Below are 18,631 nucleotides of genomic sequence, written 5' to 3' on the forward strand. Positions count from 1 at the left end.
TTCATTTAAGTCACAACAATAGACAAACAAAGTCTGCTTAAACTAAAACTGCACAAAAAAATGATATGTTTTTATGTTTTTATTAAACAAACCATGTAAACATTCACAGTGCAGGGTGGAAAAAGTATGTGAACCCCTAGGCTGATGATTTCTCTAAGAGCTATTTAGAGCCAGGAGTCAGCCAACCTGGAGTCCAATCAATGTGATGAGATTGGATGTGTTGGTTAAAGCTGCCCTGCACTATAAAAAAACAGTGTTGAATTTGCTGTTCTCAAGAAGCATTGCCTGATGTGAACCATGCCTTGCACAGAAGAGCTCTCAGAAGACCTACGATCAAGAATTGTTGACTTGCATGAAGCTGGAAAGGGTTAAAAAAGTATCTCTAAAAGCCTTGATGTTTATGTGTCCACGGTAAGACAACTGTCTACAAATGGAGAAAGTTCAGCACTGTTGCTACTCTCCCTTCGCGTGGTCGTCCTGTAAAGATGACTGCAAGAGCACAGCGCAGAATGCTCAATGAGGTGAAGAAGAATCCTAGAGTGTCAGCTAAAGACTTACAGAAATCTCTGGCACATGCCAATATTTGTGTTGACAAATCTACAATAAGTAAAACATTAACCAAGAATGGAGTTCATGGGAGGACACCACGGAGGAAGTCACTGTTGTCCAAAAAATACATTACTGCATGTTTGAAGTTTGCAAAAGAGCATCTGGATGTTCCACAGCACTACTGGCAAAATATTCTGTGGACAGATGAAACCAAAATTGAGTTGTTTGGAAGGAACACACAACGCTATGTGTGGAGAAAAAAAAAGGCACAGCACACAGACATCAAAACCTCATTCCAACTGTGAAATATGGTGGAGGGGCCATCATGGTTTGGGGCTGGGTTGCTGCCTCAGGGAACGGACGGATTGCTGTCATTGATGGAAAAATGAATTCCCAAGTTTATCAAGACATTTTGCAGGAAAACATAAGACCGTCTGTCCGCCAACTGAAGCTTAACAGATGCAACAGGACAACGACCCAAAGCATAGAAGTAAATCAACAACAGAATGGCTTCGACAGAAGAAAATACACCTTCTGGAGTGGCCCAGTCAGAGTCCTGACCTCAACCTGATTGAGATGCTGTGGCATGACCTCAAGAGAGCGATTCACACCAGACATGCCAAGAATATTGCTGAACTGAAACAGTTTTATAAAGAGGAATGGTCCAAAATTCCTCCTGACCGTGCAGGTCTGATCTGCAACTACGAGAAATGTTTGGTTGAGGTTATTGCTGCCAAAGGAGGATCAACCAGTTATTAAATCCAAAGGTTCACATACTTTTTCCACCCTGCATTGTGAATGTTTACATGTTTGTTCAATAAAAACATGAAAACATATTTTTTTTTGTCTTTTTTTTTGTCTTTTTTTGTATTAGTTTAAGCAGGCTGTGTTTGTCTATTGTTGTGACTTAGATGAAGATAGATCAGAACACATTTTATGACCAATTTATGAGAAATCCAAGAAATCCCAAAGGGTTCACATACTTTTTCTTGCAGTTGTATCTATCTGTCTATCTATAAGGGTATATTAATAAACTGTATACATATAAATTAGTGCTGTTACGCGATAAGAAAAATTAATCAAGTTAATCATATCACTATGCTTGGATTAACCATGATTAATCACAGTTTTTTTAATAGCTTAAGTATAATTTTGTTTCTAGATTTTTAAAGGTTGTTATTGTCAAGTGTGGTGTAAGTGTAAGTCAAGTGTAGTGGAAAGTAGAGGTGGTCTTAGCTGAGTAGTGCCTGAGTTAAAAAGCTATGATTCAGCCTGTCACATCTATTGTATATTCCTCAAATATAAACTCATTTTCACACTGTATTTATTGAAGTTTCTCATCAAAAACTTAATTTTCCCATTTTTATGTGACATTTGAACATATCATAACATGGAATACAGTCGTCTGATTTACTGAGGGTACCTGGACAGATCATATTTTCCATCTTCAGCTCTAAAGTTCACGAATTAACTTCAAGTTTGTCAATTCCACCGTGGATTTCTACACTGGATTTGAACTGAAAAATACAGGAGCTGAACTGGATTTGCTACCACACTGGATGTAGCAGGTAGCTAACAGCTACACATATAAGTTTTATTCACTCTAAAGTCAAGTTTGACAGCTAGATTCAGAGTTTTATGAGTGGAGAGTTTGGTTGTTGGTGAGTTATGACCTTCTTATTGCACTCCACACACTTTAAGAAGATGACGATAGATTTTTCATTTTTCATTTTAAAATTCGGTTAAGGTTTTTTCGGCCACCTCTTGCGTACAGGTATACAAATTCAAAGTATCCCACAACCCCTCCATAGTGTGTTGCGACTCCTCCATGGGTCCCGACCCCCACTTTGGGAACCAGTGATCTAAAGGGCTTCAGCAAGTCTGACATGCTGCATTTCCATCCTTTAGTTTTCCACTTTTCTTTTACAGCACATTAGATTAGATTTAGACCCACAGTATATCATTATAATCCTCCATTATGTATGTTTGTTTAAATTGGTCCAGATCCTGGTACAAAATGTTCTGCATTGTTCTTGCTGCATCCATCCTCAATCTTGATATGCTTTGTTCTTTAATATTTTTATATCTCCCGGTGTTATTCTGCTGCCTCTGAACATAAAGTGCTGATGAAAAATCATTGCAAAAGATTTTTTCTATCATTCTGTTATATAAATTAAATTTTCAAAAGACTCCTTACCTACACATTATGGACACACTTTTACATTCTTTTGATACTAATTTGCTTCATAGCATGCAGTCAGAGTCCTTAGTGGCAGTACAAATATAATCTTCAGTTCAGAAAGTTACACAGAGGTCTGCGTCCTCAGGCAGCAGATGCAGGGATGAGGGTGATAATTACTTTTAAAGGTGTTGGATTTAGTGGGGGAAATGGGAGCACAGCTGAGGCTAATTGTAAAGGGAAGGAAGCATCTCGTGATGGTAGCACTTTCAGGCTGAAGGTCAGGACATGTGCTGTCAGACTCTTCTCCCTGTAATAAATAGAGTCGCCCAAAGGAAACAGTCCAGGAAAGCTGGTCTTTGTCCAGCTGGTGTTCCTTTGGTGCATGGATAAATGTCGGTGAATTTTCCCTCCAGTACCCACATGTTTTAATGGCTTCAGCGCCAGTTCAGATAGCTATGTTGTTTAGGAATTTAGACTTTTATGAGATACTTAAGTTAACATTTAAACCACCAAAAGGCATTATAATAGTATTTTGAAATTCAAAATGATAGAATTCTTGTTTTACAGTCCTGTGATCTTCTCATGCCTGATAGTGCATCCCAAAAGCTCTTCATGAATACATAGCTTGAGATATTCTACACTGCAAGACTGAACAGGTGAAGGTTGTAAAATAATTCTAAGTATTGTTTTTTGTCATTATACTTAAAATTTTTGACAATCATCCCTTTATCTGCAGTGTTCCATGAATGCATTTGGGGATTAGACACTTCTGTAACATGAGTGAAGTTTCTCACACAGGAAGCAACTTTAACACATAAAGTAAAATGAACCAAACTCCATCCAAGTGCAGTTTCTGGTTTAAAGTGCACCTGTCAGTGAAAGACCGAAAAGAAAAACTGAGTCATAACTTAAAAATCCAAAATAGCTGAGTTGATAGAACACATTATTTAGTTTTGAGTAAACAGTACTCAATCAGCGTTGTTTGAGATGAGACACTAGCAATCTAAAAATAGCTTGTTGTCGTAAAAACTCTGGCGGAACTTTAGTTCTGTTTCTGTTATCATACAAGACTGAATAAAAACAATAGCGATGGACTGTCAGGCGTTTATCTAATCCATGATATTTGCCTCACTAAAACAGGAGAGTGGAAGGAAAAGGGTGAGCTGCAGTCACAGGGCGAGAGGAGCAGTTGGCGGTGTGTGTGTGTGTCTGTGTGACAGAGAGGAGAGATAGTTTGTGTATCCGTCTATGAGTGGGGGGTCAGTCTGACGACAAGCATGAACGAACTAACGCTGGCCCTCCCCCACAGTTTCTAAAAATCCTGGACGAAACCCAGTTTAGTAAAATTTGCACGTAACCAGTTGCTTTTAATATTTTGAGTTGTATCAACTAATTGGGGATTACAGTGTAAATTATATATTTAAAGTTGATTCATTCTCAAAAAAATCCTTTCCAGGAATTAAATACTATGAAAAAATCAGTTTCATCAAATATTTTGAGGACTTTTAACTTGTTCTATTTCACAATGCAGAAAAGGGGCTGTGTAATTCCCTTCAACCCAAAGGATACAAATACTACCAGAATGCACTGGGCTTGTTGTCGTCCAAAGCCATGCTTTGGCTTCTCCCTCTTAGACAGTAATGACCAGTGCATCTTATGGGCGATTAAATGTAAATACAAAGCAGATTTCCACATGTGGCCTTGTCAGACAATGATAAAGTGCTTGGATAACAACTATGTTTAAACTACATACAGTAGATGCACAGTTACCACAGTCGCATCACCAGCTGTCTCCACCTCAGATTGGAGCTTCCCCTTCTCTCCTCACCAGCTGGTGTTGCCTCACCCTCTGCAGTAATGTTGCAGTTATGGGTCCTATACCACTGAAATTAATTCACATTTTTGCCTTTTCTTATTATCCAAGGTCTGTTTTTAACCTGTCATCATCATGTCTTTGTCATGAGTAAAAGGTTGTCAATGATCATTTTTATTAATATTTTAGTTGACAAAACTAACAATGGCATTCAGGCTCAACATGGAGCCTTGAATATCTGACTCAGTATTAAGATCATTTTCCTCTATATCCACATTCACACTGGTTTCTGCCATGTTCTTCCAAGGTGTTCTCACCACCTAATCTTAGTCACAATGTTTTGATTGTGGTGTAGCCCCTCTATAGAGGTGACTCTCTGGAAGATGAATGAATGCAGAAGTAAAAACTGTAGTTTTAGACATCTGAAAAGCTCCTTCTCCTCGATAAGACACTTTTTTGCTTCGCTTTATTTCATTTTACTGAAGTGTGGGTAAAAGCTGCACCAGGCCGACTATAAAATACACTCACGATATTGATGCTTTATGTGCAATAAAGTTCAACACGATTAAAATCACAAAAGAACAAATCTGCCATGAATTAAATAACTCAAACCATACATCCCACCAGTTTGTACCTCTGTGATGTCTTTCTGTCTTTTCATGGTGTGAGAGTGGAAATTTTTATGTTTGGCCCTGCTCCTTCTTTATTGCCAGTGTAATTGAGGGATAGGCTTTCATTGGAGAGGTCCTATCGCTACAGTGAAGAGACCTGGCAGGCGTCTGTACACGGGGAGACCAGTGCAGCCGAGCCATTTGCTGTGCCAGGCATTTCACATCATTGTGGATTCCATCATCGTTGAGCCCCAGGCGGACTCGATGGAAAATATCAGCCACAGAAATAATTAGCTAAGGGAGAACTTCTTGTGACCGGCGACCCACCAGCCACTCTGCTTCTCGTGTGATTATGCCTGTCCATCTGCATCCTAAACAGAGATTTTTTTTTTCTTAAGGGTTTTTAAATTTCCCTTCTCTACTTTTATTGCAGGTCTTTTCACATGGACAGCATTGCTCTTGAATTCTCTGTCTTCTTCATGTATTATGCTCAACTTCTCATTAAGCAGCTTTCTGGCATACTAAAGATAAAATTATAAACAATATGAGCATGTGCATTTGATTTATGTAGAAGCAAACTTTAATAAATATGCTCTGAAGTAAAAGTAAAAAGAATTCACTTCAAGAGTAACTAATAAGACCACTTATTACAAAATGAGGTTGGTAACATACTTTATTTTGTACTCAGTCAAAAACAGTTGCATGGAGTGCTGCATGGATTTTAAAAGTTTAAAAATGCGTGAAAAATGTAGTGTCTCTCTGGTGACCTTCAGTGTGGGGATCCAACTTAAAGTTTTGAGGAGATCTGAGGCACTCAGAGGGACTGTTGATGAAAAGCCTTTATTCCATGAGGGCTACAGAATCATCAAAACATGCCAACATGTTTCAGCCTAACAGGCCTTCATCAGGGCAGTTACAAAATGGCTGCCAAGCTGCTTCCTTTAAAGGTTCTCAACAGGTAACATGATTACTAGTAGTCACATGATAGAGTCAAAGGTTACACAGTTAAAAGATGTAAAGCATCAGTTAAATGATGTCTAAGTACATTAAACACATCTTAATTAAGAATCTGTATCACTTTATACTGGATTGACACAGAAATGTTCTTTCTAAGCAGTTATTAAATTAACTGAGAACTAGAAGAGATACAATAAGAGAGCAACAAAAAAGGAGAGAAGTCCAGTTCCCCATTTAGACCAGGAAATTGTGTTGCTTTTAATGTATATATCCAGAAGGACTACACCGGCTACACCGGCGCAGGCAAGCAGACCTGGATTTGTCCCCAAAATGTCAACATCTAAGCTGACTAGTGGGATCGCTAATGGGTCGCTAGAGACTGCAGACCACCGACATTGTTGACGACAAGGGGCTTCAAGATATCATCCAGGTCGCCTCGGATGACCTGTACCACAGAACACCAACGAGAACTACTGTCACAAGAATCAATGAACTGTGTGACAGCTAAAAAGGCAACTACAGTGGAGCAACTGGCCCAAGCTACTTTACAGCAGAAGTTATTTCGTACCTGATGTGTTTGGCTTTGGGCTCATTTGCAGTTTATAAATATTATTGCTCAGTGAATTAAGACACTCTGATTTAAAAAACACAAATATGTTTAAAAACACTAGTTTGTTTAATATTTCTTCATTTAAACACCATGCATGTACTAATTAATCTCACAGAAAAATGCAAGTAAATGATAGTATTTTAAATGTTAATTTATAAATAATAATAATTATAATAATAACAATTAAAAAATACATTTTTTAGTAAAAGTGCTTTCATAAGGGCTGTACATGAAGTTAAAATAAAGAAAATAAACACATGATATTATGAACCTTTAAAAATGTAAAAATTACTGAAACTAAAGGAATGCTGTGATTAGTCATGATTAATCACAGCATAGGGATGTGATTAACTATTTTTTAAATCAATTAACAGAAATAGTCTAAAGATGTCCATATTTGGACCACTTTGCCATTTTCCTCTTCTTTTCCTTCATGGACTCACACTAATGTGTTCCTCACCTGAATCAGTAAATGTTGAGTGAGCGTGCATTATAAGGGGTGCTTGATTTGTTTTCTCCTTGCTCCCGTTTTATACGTAGTTGGAGGATTTAGTAATGCAAGTAACAAGCCATTAGCAAGAGATTAGCATGGATGCTGCTATAGCGTCTGTTTTATCAGAACTTGACGACATTTCATCATTAAAAGCAAGAGCAAAGTAGAGTTGTGAGTTGGTTTCTTTTCAGAAATGACAAAGTCGTGTACTGACATGTCTACAGTTGTCATGGTTCGCATTATGCAGTTCTCTATGGAGTTTACAGAGAGAACGTTCATCCAATCACCCTCCGAGTTTTTTTTTCAAAGGCTCTGCCCTTTCCCAAACAGTCATGTTGGCATGTCAGGTTAGGGTCCAAGCTGACTTATTCAGATAATGTCATATCTGTCTACTACTGTAGGATATCATTAAAGAGAATTTTTATGGATCACTAATATTTTTAAAGAAAAGTTTAAAAAATGTACAAAGGCGTTTATTCATTTTTTCACTTCCTCTGTCAAGCTCAGTTTGAACAATGACTTATTATAATAATCTATTATGATGTGTGAGAGCTGTCTAGAGTTAACTTACGCTCTGCTCAATAAGATGATTGAATACATGCAGGTGTAAAGGTGTGCTCAGTGACTAGAGGTCAAAGATGGAGCAAACATGCTGTGTTTCCATTTGCTCTGTGCGTCATAGCACAGTGAAACTAATTCAAGCTAAAAATAACACTGACAGTTGAAGTTTGGATTTCTACATCAAACAGTGAAGTTAAGGTTTGGTCACCTATGATCAAGGCAAATGAAGGTGAGACTTTGATAATGAAATGTATGGCAGGTTTTAAAATATATATTAATGATTATTCATATTCTGAAAAATTATTTGGCTCTCTAGGCATTTGTAAAAATACAACTGTTTGCTTATGATGTCGTGGGTTGTGGAAATTAATAGTTTTATTTGCATTCATATTCAATCTGGCGTCGGTTCACCACCTCACTGAACGTGTCACCAATTTCCCTCTGCCTCCAAAACGTTCGTATGCATTGGTTTAAGTTTACAGGTGTGCACATTTTACTGTCAGGTCTGCTTTGTATAAATCACACTCTTTGTATTGTAGCATTTGTTTAGTACGTACACAACATTTTTAAACGAGACCCTTTACCTGGTGAGTAGATGGCTAGTGAAGGTAAGGGAAAACTTCTTAATACCTAAAAGCATGATGGTCAAAGCTTTCACTACGCCTACAGACAATTCATTAATGGGGAAAAAGTCAAGTGGAGCTTGCTTATTTACTTGTAAAGAAAAGATGCAATCTTCTGTTTCTGCTATTGATGTGGTGATCATGAACGAGCAGGTTTGATGAGCTGACTCCCTTATATGAACAATAAGAGGATCCTGTTTGAGAGCCATTTATTTTATTTTTAAATTTTGTTATTTGATTAATAGGGATGATCTTTTCACAGCATCCTTCAACCAAAGGCACACCACACTTTAAGGACTCATGCTTGGTTGTGAAATGCTAATGTTTCATATCAGGGGTCAGACAGCCCAGCCAGTGAGAAGAGCTCACCTGTCAATAAAGGTAATTTGTGAGGACAGTATATTAAAAATAATAAGAATGCTATGACATTTTTATTAATCAAAAAATAAGCATAGTTTTAGTAAAAAAAACAAGCACAATTAACAATCATATGTTGTAGCATTGCTATATATGGCAGGTCAAATGAAGCCAAAATGGTTTTAATGAAGAGCTGTTTTGGAGCCAGAAGAATTTATATTCTTGCTGAGCTGAGCAAAATGATACGGATCACTAAAAAGGGGCAAAATCCCATCACTGCTCTCTGTTTTCCAAGAAGTCCACAAATGGTGTATCAGAAGGGCAGCATGAGTGGGTCAATAGGTGCACACAGCAGCAAGAAAACAGCCCCGATCTTTGTAACCACATGGTGAAATGGAAAGATTTAGCATTGCGTCTTTCAAAGGCAGATTTTCTTACACTGTTAATTATTATTTAGTTCTTAGTAGAAAGAAATATGGCACTCTGGGATCTGTTAATACCTTACATCAGGACAACAATGGACATTTTCTAAAAGAAGTTGAACTGATTGTCAAATTTGATCCTGTCTTGAAAGATCACACGGGACGCACAGCATACCACATACTTGGGGAAAACAATCCAGATTGAGCTAATTAGCTGTGACAACGGCAAAATAATTGACACAATGGTTAAGAGGAAATCAAAGATTCTAAATATTATGCCATAATATTGGATTTCACCCCAGATGTTTGCCACCAAGAACAAATGACTGCTGTAGTGTGCACTGTCAGTCTTGATAAAACACCAATAAAGGAAATAAAGGAGCATTTATTGGGGTTCCTTGAGGCACCTGAATCTACTGCTGAAGACTTGTCCAAGCTAATAACTAATAGGCTTGAAGAACAGAACATCCCTTTTCAGGACAGTAGGAGGCAATCATACAACAAGAGGGCAAATATGTGGGGCAGAAATAAAGGTATGCAATCTTGGCTGTTGGCACAAAATCCATGCCTTTTATGTGCCCTGTGGAGCCCATGCCTCAAACCTAATGGTTTCAAATGTGGAGTAAAATTGCGAGGTTTTCTCTCCTCAAAGATGAACCTTCTTAGGGAAATATGTTAACAACACACTGACATCCTGGAGTGAAATACCTAGAAAGAGCCAGGTTAATAGTTCTGGACCTTTACACTATCAGGCAAAGTCTTAGAAGCATTTTGTTAAGAGGTCAGAACAAACACTTCTGCATCCACAGTGAAAGTTGAGGCCCAGTCGTCATTTAGATTCCAAATTTGTTGTGTGGTCTGAAACATCCTCACCAAAATTCACACTACAAATACGCTCCTCCAATCAGCTAACATGCAGCTTGATGTTCCTGTGGGCCTCATCCATAAAAGCAGAGAACATTTAAACAACTGGTTTCAAAGATGCATAGGTCTCAGCAAAAGAGATATGTGAGCAAATGGACACAGAAGCAGAGCTGAAGAACAAGAGATTGCGACCACAAAAACAGTTTTCCTAGGAGTCGACGGCTGAGCCCCAAGATGATGCACTGAAGGGACTAGAAGTGTCTGTTTTCAATGTTGTGGTAGACTTGCAGCATTTAGGTTCTGGTCACAGGAGAAAATTAAAGTTAACTTTGGGGTACTTTATAACTTTGGCCCGCTAGATGCACCGGCAAGAGGGGAACAGTGCAAGCTTCTTGCAGAAAAACTCACATACAGAGACACTAATGTAGACAGAGGTGAACTGGCTTTTAAGCAAATATGAGGTCTTTACATACCTTAGTGAAAATGAGATCCCTCTCCCTGTGACTGTGGCAACTGCAGAGCAGAGCTTTTAGCAACTTCACGAAATAAACACATCCATGGCACAAGAGAGACTGAGCGGACTTCCAGTCATGAGCATAAACAGAAAAGTTATAGGAAGATTTGCTACAGTGATGCCATAAATTACTTTACTTCATGAAAAGCGAGAAAACATAAATTGAGTGGAAATTTTACAACTATTCAACAGTTGTATTTAAGATGTGTTAATAGTTTTGTTTTTTGTTTTTTTGTTTTTTGTTTTTTGTTTTTTTTTGGGGGGGGGGGGGTTGCACAGCTGTGTTCAGAGTATTTTTTTTTTTTTTTTTACCTTTTCATAGTTTTAAAGTTATCATAAAGCACAATATAGATTAGTCTTGAATTATCTTGTTTCAGTTTTTTCATCTTGTTCAATTTTTTAATTCTTATTTTGAGAACAAGTTAAAGCAGGGCAGTAGATTAAATCAACAGATATTACTGGGTGGGATGTTTTCTACATGATTAATGACTTCAATTTGTGTATCATCACTTTAACTTGAAAGTCCCTGTATAAAGTGTTTTCCGTTTGGTACCTCGGTTTTGAAGTCATAGTTTGGTATTTTTCAGTACGGTAATTAAAGCGAATAACTTTTTTTTTTTTTTTTTAATTTAAGCAAATTGTAATAAAATAAATGGGCTAAATAAATGACATTTAAATTATCAATAATGCTGCAACCTCCTTCCAAAAGATCTTCAATGAATAAAAATATTATTAAATAAATACATTGAGAATTACTAGGTAATTAAATTGATATATTGACATATTTATACCCATTTTTTAAAAATCGTGTTTGTGTTTATTTGAATAAACCTGTACATGTGACAGATGGAATGAGTTATCCAATCACATCAGAGGAAATTAAAAAAAAAAAAAAAAAAAAAAAAAAAAGAGAAACTCAATTTACTTCCAGCTAAAGTGGGAGAGTTTCACAGAGTTGTGCCCCAAGGGAAACTTGAGAAGATTGAAGAAGAAAGAATCCTCAGAGTGACTGGCAGAAGTTTTAGGACTTTAGTCCATACACTTCTGATTAGCTGGCACCCCTCAACTTGGAAGATGTGTTCACAAAGAAATTAACCAGTGTTATTTGGAACCCACTTTAATGAATGCTGACAGGTGCTGACAGACTTCCAGGCACACTGTGTGCCCCAAGTGTAAGTCAACTTTCTTTACTTTATACTTGGAGGGTGCAGTGTCACTCACGAACAAACTGCCACTCATCTACTCCATTATTATTAATGATAATAATAACTTCATATATAAAGTGTCTTGCTGTGTTGGCTTTGATAGAGAGAGAGTTTTGTGAAGGGACGGCTTGAGAGTCCAGCCTGTTTAATGCCACTGTACATTGGCCCTTGTGGCCCTATAAACAGCCCAGCTCACTCAGAATTCTCCTGGTCTGCCAGATTAGCCACCAGGCCTGTTTACTTTTTACCTAGCAAAAAACATTGCAAAAACTATGTTTCCCTACCTTAGAACAAATGTAGACATCCATGCTGATCTTCATATGTTGAGCTGAGCTTGATCCGGATGAGAGCTGTGTTCATGTGAGGTTGAGGGAACAGGATAAAATACACTTCATTGTCAAGCCTCTCAAGATACCTAGTATTAGTGCTGACTTTACCTCCATGCACATTTTCTGACAGCTTTTCAAAGCTATAGCTGTTTAACTTTCAATACAACCACATGAGCATCAAATTTTCAAAATATTCTTTTATGGAGGTCTAGTAACTGGATGACTTGGTTCAATATGTAGTGGCAAGAAATTTGATCAGCTCTTGGCATTGGGGGACAAGGCTTAGCAATAGGTCAATAAGCTAATCTCAGATCCTCTGCCAGGGAATTCCAGAGCTTTGGGGCCTGAGCAGCAAAGGCTCCAGACAGATAAATAAAAAGGTAAAAGATCAGAAATATGGGATACTGCCTGGTCATGTAAGGCAATAAAAGTGAAAAAAAAATTTCCCTCACTGACTGCAGAGTACAGAGGGTTGCCACAGTAAAGTCTGGAGGTGATGAAAGTGGAATGACATTTTCTAAGTCTGACAATGAAAGTGTGGCAGAGAGAAGTTTCTCTCCCTCTCTGCACCTTTAATGTCACAGGGCTGCTGGTGATTATTCAGTTGGCTCCTTGATTGCGAGGTGGCGCCGCATGGTGATAAAGCTGTGTGGCTTTATTTCCGCATTGACAGCAGGGCTTGGTGCAGCTGGCATAACCACGGTCAGCGTGGCTTCCTCAGTTGCTGTTTCTGTTTCAAGTGTTCTCTATGATGGCAAGTTGTGCCTGCTGGCATTTGTTTTGTGGAACATTTTGATCATTAGCATTATATTGGCCTGAAGTTCCCCAAGGTGGCATTGTTGGAAAAAAAAATACTTAGTTGCAAATACTTGGAACTATTTTCTTGAGTAAACCACTGGGAAGAGTGACACAGTGCGCGCCTCAGGCAGTGCCATAGTTACTTGGAATTCCGGCTTTGCATTTGCCTTTAAAACAACTCCATCTTGTAATTATTTCATAGCGTGGTGAATGTGCAGGTCACAACTTGTCCACGAGAGCTTTTTGGAGTTGTTGGATTGTGTATTTGATGAGTTTGATGAGGGATAGCCGGAAATACCATATGTCTCCATAGCATTGGTAAAGCAGCTCGTATCTCAGCCCTGCCGATCTAAAAATAGCTTGCACCGACAACTAAAGGTACTAAATCTATTACTAAGACTATAGGGATTATGGCAATGGGCTAATTTGCCAAAATGTTGAAGTATCCCTTTAAGTTAGTACATTAACTACATGAGATTTTAGAGCAGAGTGTGCTCCCACCCAAAAAAAAACATCTCTTTCGGGAAAGCCATTATATATTTCAGTAAAACTAGCTAAACCACATAAACACATAGCATATCCATTACAACAGTATGGCTTCACAGGACAAAGTGTCCAGGTGCTTTAGTCCAGATCTAGTAGTTTTTTGTTTGGTTCCTCTGACTGTGACAGAATGCACATCCCCCAGAATGGTGTTGCCAAGTGAAATATGTCATGGTTATCTTTCTGGTGGTTGAGGTTAAACATTTTCAACAGTAATGACAATTAAACAGTGAGGTGATTAAATGTATGCATGTTTGAATCTAATATTGGAGTTCTGGGTAAAGATAAAGTGTGGTAACTTCTTCAGTATCTCACCTACAGTATTTCAGCTCAAACTTGTAAAATGGAGCACAGGTGTCTGCATGCTTGACCTGAGTGCCCTTCTGCTGACTCATCCTCCTGCAAACTGGCCAACACCTACAAACCCCTTCCAAGCTCTTAGTCATGCCCTGATTTGGCTGCACAAGACTTTGAAAACAGTTATTTCATCTCTATTTGGGGCACATGGATTTTACTTCCTCCAATCTGCTTTTTCAGCCTGTTTTGACCAGACAGCTGCCTCAGATATAGGTTTTTATTTCACACATTTTAAATCTTGATACTTAAATTTATTCTAATCTTTTGATAACAAGGATTAAAGATCTAAAGATAAGATTATGAGTAGTACAATATGGCTTTTGTTATTTTTATCACACTACTTTAAGCCTACATTCCTGTCTGGTGTTACTGTCACGCACACATTCACAGGAATAAAAGTGATTCTATGTGTGGATGTAATTTTTCTCTTGAAATAATCTGCTCACATCTGAGCCTCTGAGATGCCCACATTAGTTTACACCAAGAGACAAATCCAAGGTGAACCGTCCTCACATCATCAATGTCGCAACATGTGGAGCGTCGCTTCGACACGGCTCTTGATGATGTGAGTCAATTTGCCCACAGAGGACACTTTTCTCCTATTGACCCTGCTGATGTGTCATCGGCAATAATCTCAGATAGCGTTTGATAGGAAGCGCTCCTTTCATCAAACAGAGGCACAGATCTCCACTCCTTGACACCGTCATCTCCTTGTGCTTCAGGAGGATTGCCCAGTGATTTCAAATGAGGGCCAGCTGACACACTTCACTAAGTGGAGATGAACCAAAGTGTGGGTGTCATTCATAAGAAGCAATCAGCAGACGAGACGGAGGAGGGAAACTCACGCTATCGCACACCTGGTGCTTTTATGCAACAGAGTTGGATTTTTAAACATTTACTTATGCAACTTTGAATGGCATTGACAATCATGCTCGGGTATTAATATAGACCAGCAGTGTCCATTATGCACACATTCAAGAACTGGCCAAGGAATCCCACAGCAAAAAAGAAAGTGCATGTTTGCACGCTACATTAATGTGATTTTAAGATCATAAACATTAGGCTAGAGATCCCATCCATCACCTTCTGCTTAGTTTTTTGCCTCATTGTGAAATGTTCACATCTTTAAAATCATATCTGATGTTGTGAGAAACCATCCATTTTCTGCACTGCTTATCCCGTTAGGCATAGCAGGGGCTGGAGCCTGTCCCAGCTGCCATTTGGCAAGAAGTGGGATACACCCTGGACTGGTCCCCAGTCAATTGCAGGGCTGAAATATAGAGACAGACAACCAGGCACTCGCACCTAAGGCCAATTTTGAGTCACCACTGAACCTAACCTAGTAAGTTTTTGGTGATGGGAGGAAGTTGGAGTACCAGGAGAGAGCCAAAACATGCATGGGAAGAACATGCAACTTGGCACAGAAAGGCCCTGACCGAAACACATCAACTCTGACATCTCCCATGATATGGACCTTGGCCTTCAGTTTGGAGATGGTACTAGGGCTCACTGTAAATAATGCTGCAACTTGGTTTTGCAGACACCCAGCGGTCAAGGTGTCATGCTGATTCTTGGAGCAGACACCTACTGACCACTGTAGCAGGGCCCATGCTCACAGGTGCTGAAATCTTCTTCTGGGTGTAGCAGAAGCTCAAAGCAAGAGACAAAAGCAACAGCAGAATAAGCTGTTCGGCATTGGCAGAGCAGATTTGTCAGATTTTTCAGGGGTGCAACCCACATATTCAGCACTGCTGCTCATCCCACAAATGCATGTTCCTTGCAAATGTGGTACCATTTAAAAAGTAAATAAATACTCTTTCTAACAGAATAATGTTTTATTGCAAAGAAGCATTGTTACAACGAAGAAATTATCTAGCAAATAAAATCTACTTTTTGTGCTAAATTTAGACAAACAACCAAGCACACTCACATTATGACCAGTGGACAATTTAAAACCAACAATGAACCTTTAAAAAGGTGAAATAAACCAAGGCACACTTCTTTTAAAAAAAAGGTAAAAGTCTATTTCTATTTCATGATGGATGTTAACAACGAAGATAAATCATGGAAAAGCTGGAAAACAACTAGCACACAACAGTCATACTGACGGAATATTTAGAGACACCTACTAACTTAAAGAGCATGTCTGTGGACTGTGGGAGGAAGTTGAAGTACTCAGAGAGGACCAGGGCAAACACGAGGAGACATGCAAACACAGAATGGTCCTGTCTGATGAGGATTTGAGACGGTACAATTTTTGGTGTAAGACAGCAGCACCTTGCAAAGCAGACGGATTTGCCAGCCTCCACCTCCGTCATCTGGGAAATCCATCTTGCAAAGCTCCAATCTACAACATTTGGGTTGAACTGAAAATGGTGGAGAATGATGCAGTAGTTATGGGTGGAGTTTAGATGGACTGGAAGCCGTTAGCAATGACTTCTGCCAGTATAGCAGTTAGCTTGGATGTGGCTATTGTGTAGCAGCAGTTTTTTTTTTTTTTTTTTTTTTTTGATAGATTTATTTTGGGGCATTTTTTGTGCCTTTGTTAGATAGAGGATTCGAACCCCGGCCGCCCGTGTACATGGGGAGCGCCTTTAACCACTAGGCCACCTGCTCCCCTAGGCCACATTTATATTCAAACAAGAACACAGCGCCACACTGAAAACTATTCATGATGTAAAAGATGCTTTTGCTCCTCTCGGACCTGTCTCAGCATTAGTTTGTGATCTCTACCGCAGGGTGAAGTTATACTGCAAGTTGGTGCATACTGTGGCAATTAGCTCAAACGTAGCTGTGGAAAAGCAGCTGTGAGAAGGGTACAAGGGTAGAGAGTCACACTGAAAGCTTCTCTTGGGGGTGAAGACATTTTTGCTCTTCTCCCGACCACCACATAAGTTTTATCCATAACATAATCCACTGTTCGAATACTACAGCAGTGTTTACCTGTTAGTTTGTGCGGAGCTGCACATGCATGCTACCACATTTTGTCATCTTGCTCTGATTAGCCCATAATGAATATGACAGACATGTTTGTCCAATCACCTTCTGAGAATTTTCTTTAAAAGTCAAGCCCGATCAAGTGACTTAACACAGCCTTTTTGCACTAAACCTCAGTTGCGACCAGTTTGTGCTCCACGTTTCAAAGTTGAAAAATTAATCCAACTCGGCTGAGAGTTCTGCTGGAAAAATCTAGTTATCTTTTTTGCACCCCAATTATGTGATTTGTTTTCATGTTTGAAGGAAGGTGGAGTGTTGTATGCAATAATTTTCAGTACATAATGATGCCTGTTTTGAATGCCCACCATCTGAGGGCCAAAGATCAAAAGCATCCAATATTGACCTTTGGTCATGAGCACAGAGATCTTTCCAGATTCTCTGAATCATTCGATGATATTGTGAACTGTAGTTAGTGGGATATTCAAAGTCTTTAAAATTTTATGTTATGTTTTCCTGACGTTGTTCCACATTTTTTGTTTTTCACAGATTGGTGAACCTTTGTCCATCTTGACTTCTGAGACTATCTCTAGAATGCTTCTTTTATACCCAGTCACATTACTGATCTGTTGCCAATTTACCCAATTAGTTACAAAATGCTCCTCCAGATGTTTTTCAATTTTTTACCACTTTCTTTTTCAGCCTTTTGTTACCCCATCCAGATTTCAAAATGAGCAAATATGTTTCATGAAATAGTACGAGGTGTCAGTTTTACCAGTTGATATGTTGTTTATGTCCTACTGTGAACAAAATATAACCTGGTATGCCAGATGGATGCGTTTCACACATCCATCTGGTAAACCTCTCATACACAGCATTTAAGAAAAGGCAGAGGCTTTGAAAAAAAAAAAAAACTTGGGGGGTTTGGATGAATGCTCTGTTTGTCACATCTTTATGGACCAATCAGAGCAACAAAACAATGACATAGCTTCTACTGAGGATTCAACTTCCTAGAGAACTGCATAACGTGAACCATGGCGACTGTAGACATGTCAGTACATGACTTCTGTTGTTTTTGAAAAGAAAACAATGCTGTTCTTTGTTCTTCTTTTAACAAAGAAATATCAAGTTCTGATAAAACTGACGCTTTAGCACTCAGTTTCAGAGTGCTTCTCATGAGACTTAATTGTTAGCAGGCTAAAAAACTGCTGCTTCCCTTGGTGGTAATAGTAATGTCTGATCTGAATAGCACCTTGCATTAGATATTTACCTTTATGCAAGGATTTTTCACCAAGAAAACCTAATGGATCCCTGGAAATTACCCTCAAAAATAAGAGTCAGCCCAGTTTCTTTTGACGCACATTATTGTTGACAAAACTGGTATCATAAGTCTTGTCATTTTTTGGTCAGTTTGACAGAAGTGACACTAAGGGCTCTAATTTCGTGGTGCAGCGCAAGGTGGCGCAGAGTGGCGGAGTGTGGCGCACCCCGCGCAGTGGTAATTTCGTCCAGCGCACCACCGTGCGCGGCCAATTTGGCAATTTGGTAGACCGGGCTGCGCCGAGATGGCTGTGGCGGCGCACCAGGGGGAGGTGTTGACAGATTCAGCTTGGCGCAGTGACAATTTCATGCCAAAACACTGCGCTGAAGGTGCACTGAAAGCCCGCCACCTCCAACCTTGTCCATTCTCAGTGCAGGCGAAGCGCGGCTGGTGTAGTGGTAATTTGGCTGACAGGCATGCAGTGCGCACACGTCACCAAAACCTCACAGGCAGGTTTCCAGAGTGTCAGGCACATTTCAATGCAATAAAAAATCACAGCAACTACTATTTAATGTAACCATCTGAACCAGCATATACATTTGTATCTATATAAATTGTCCCGTCACATCTGATGTCAGATCAAAGATG

This window comes from Cheilinus undulatus, linkage group 10, assembly GCF_018320785.1.
Source record: "Cheilinus undulatus linkage group 10, ASM1832078v1, whole genome shotgun sequence".
Classification (NCBI taxonomy): domain Eukaryota; kingdom Metazoa; phylum Chordata; class Actinopteri; order Labriformes; family Labridae; genus Cheilinus; species Cheilinus undulatus.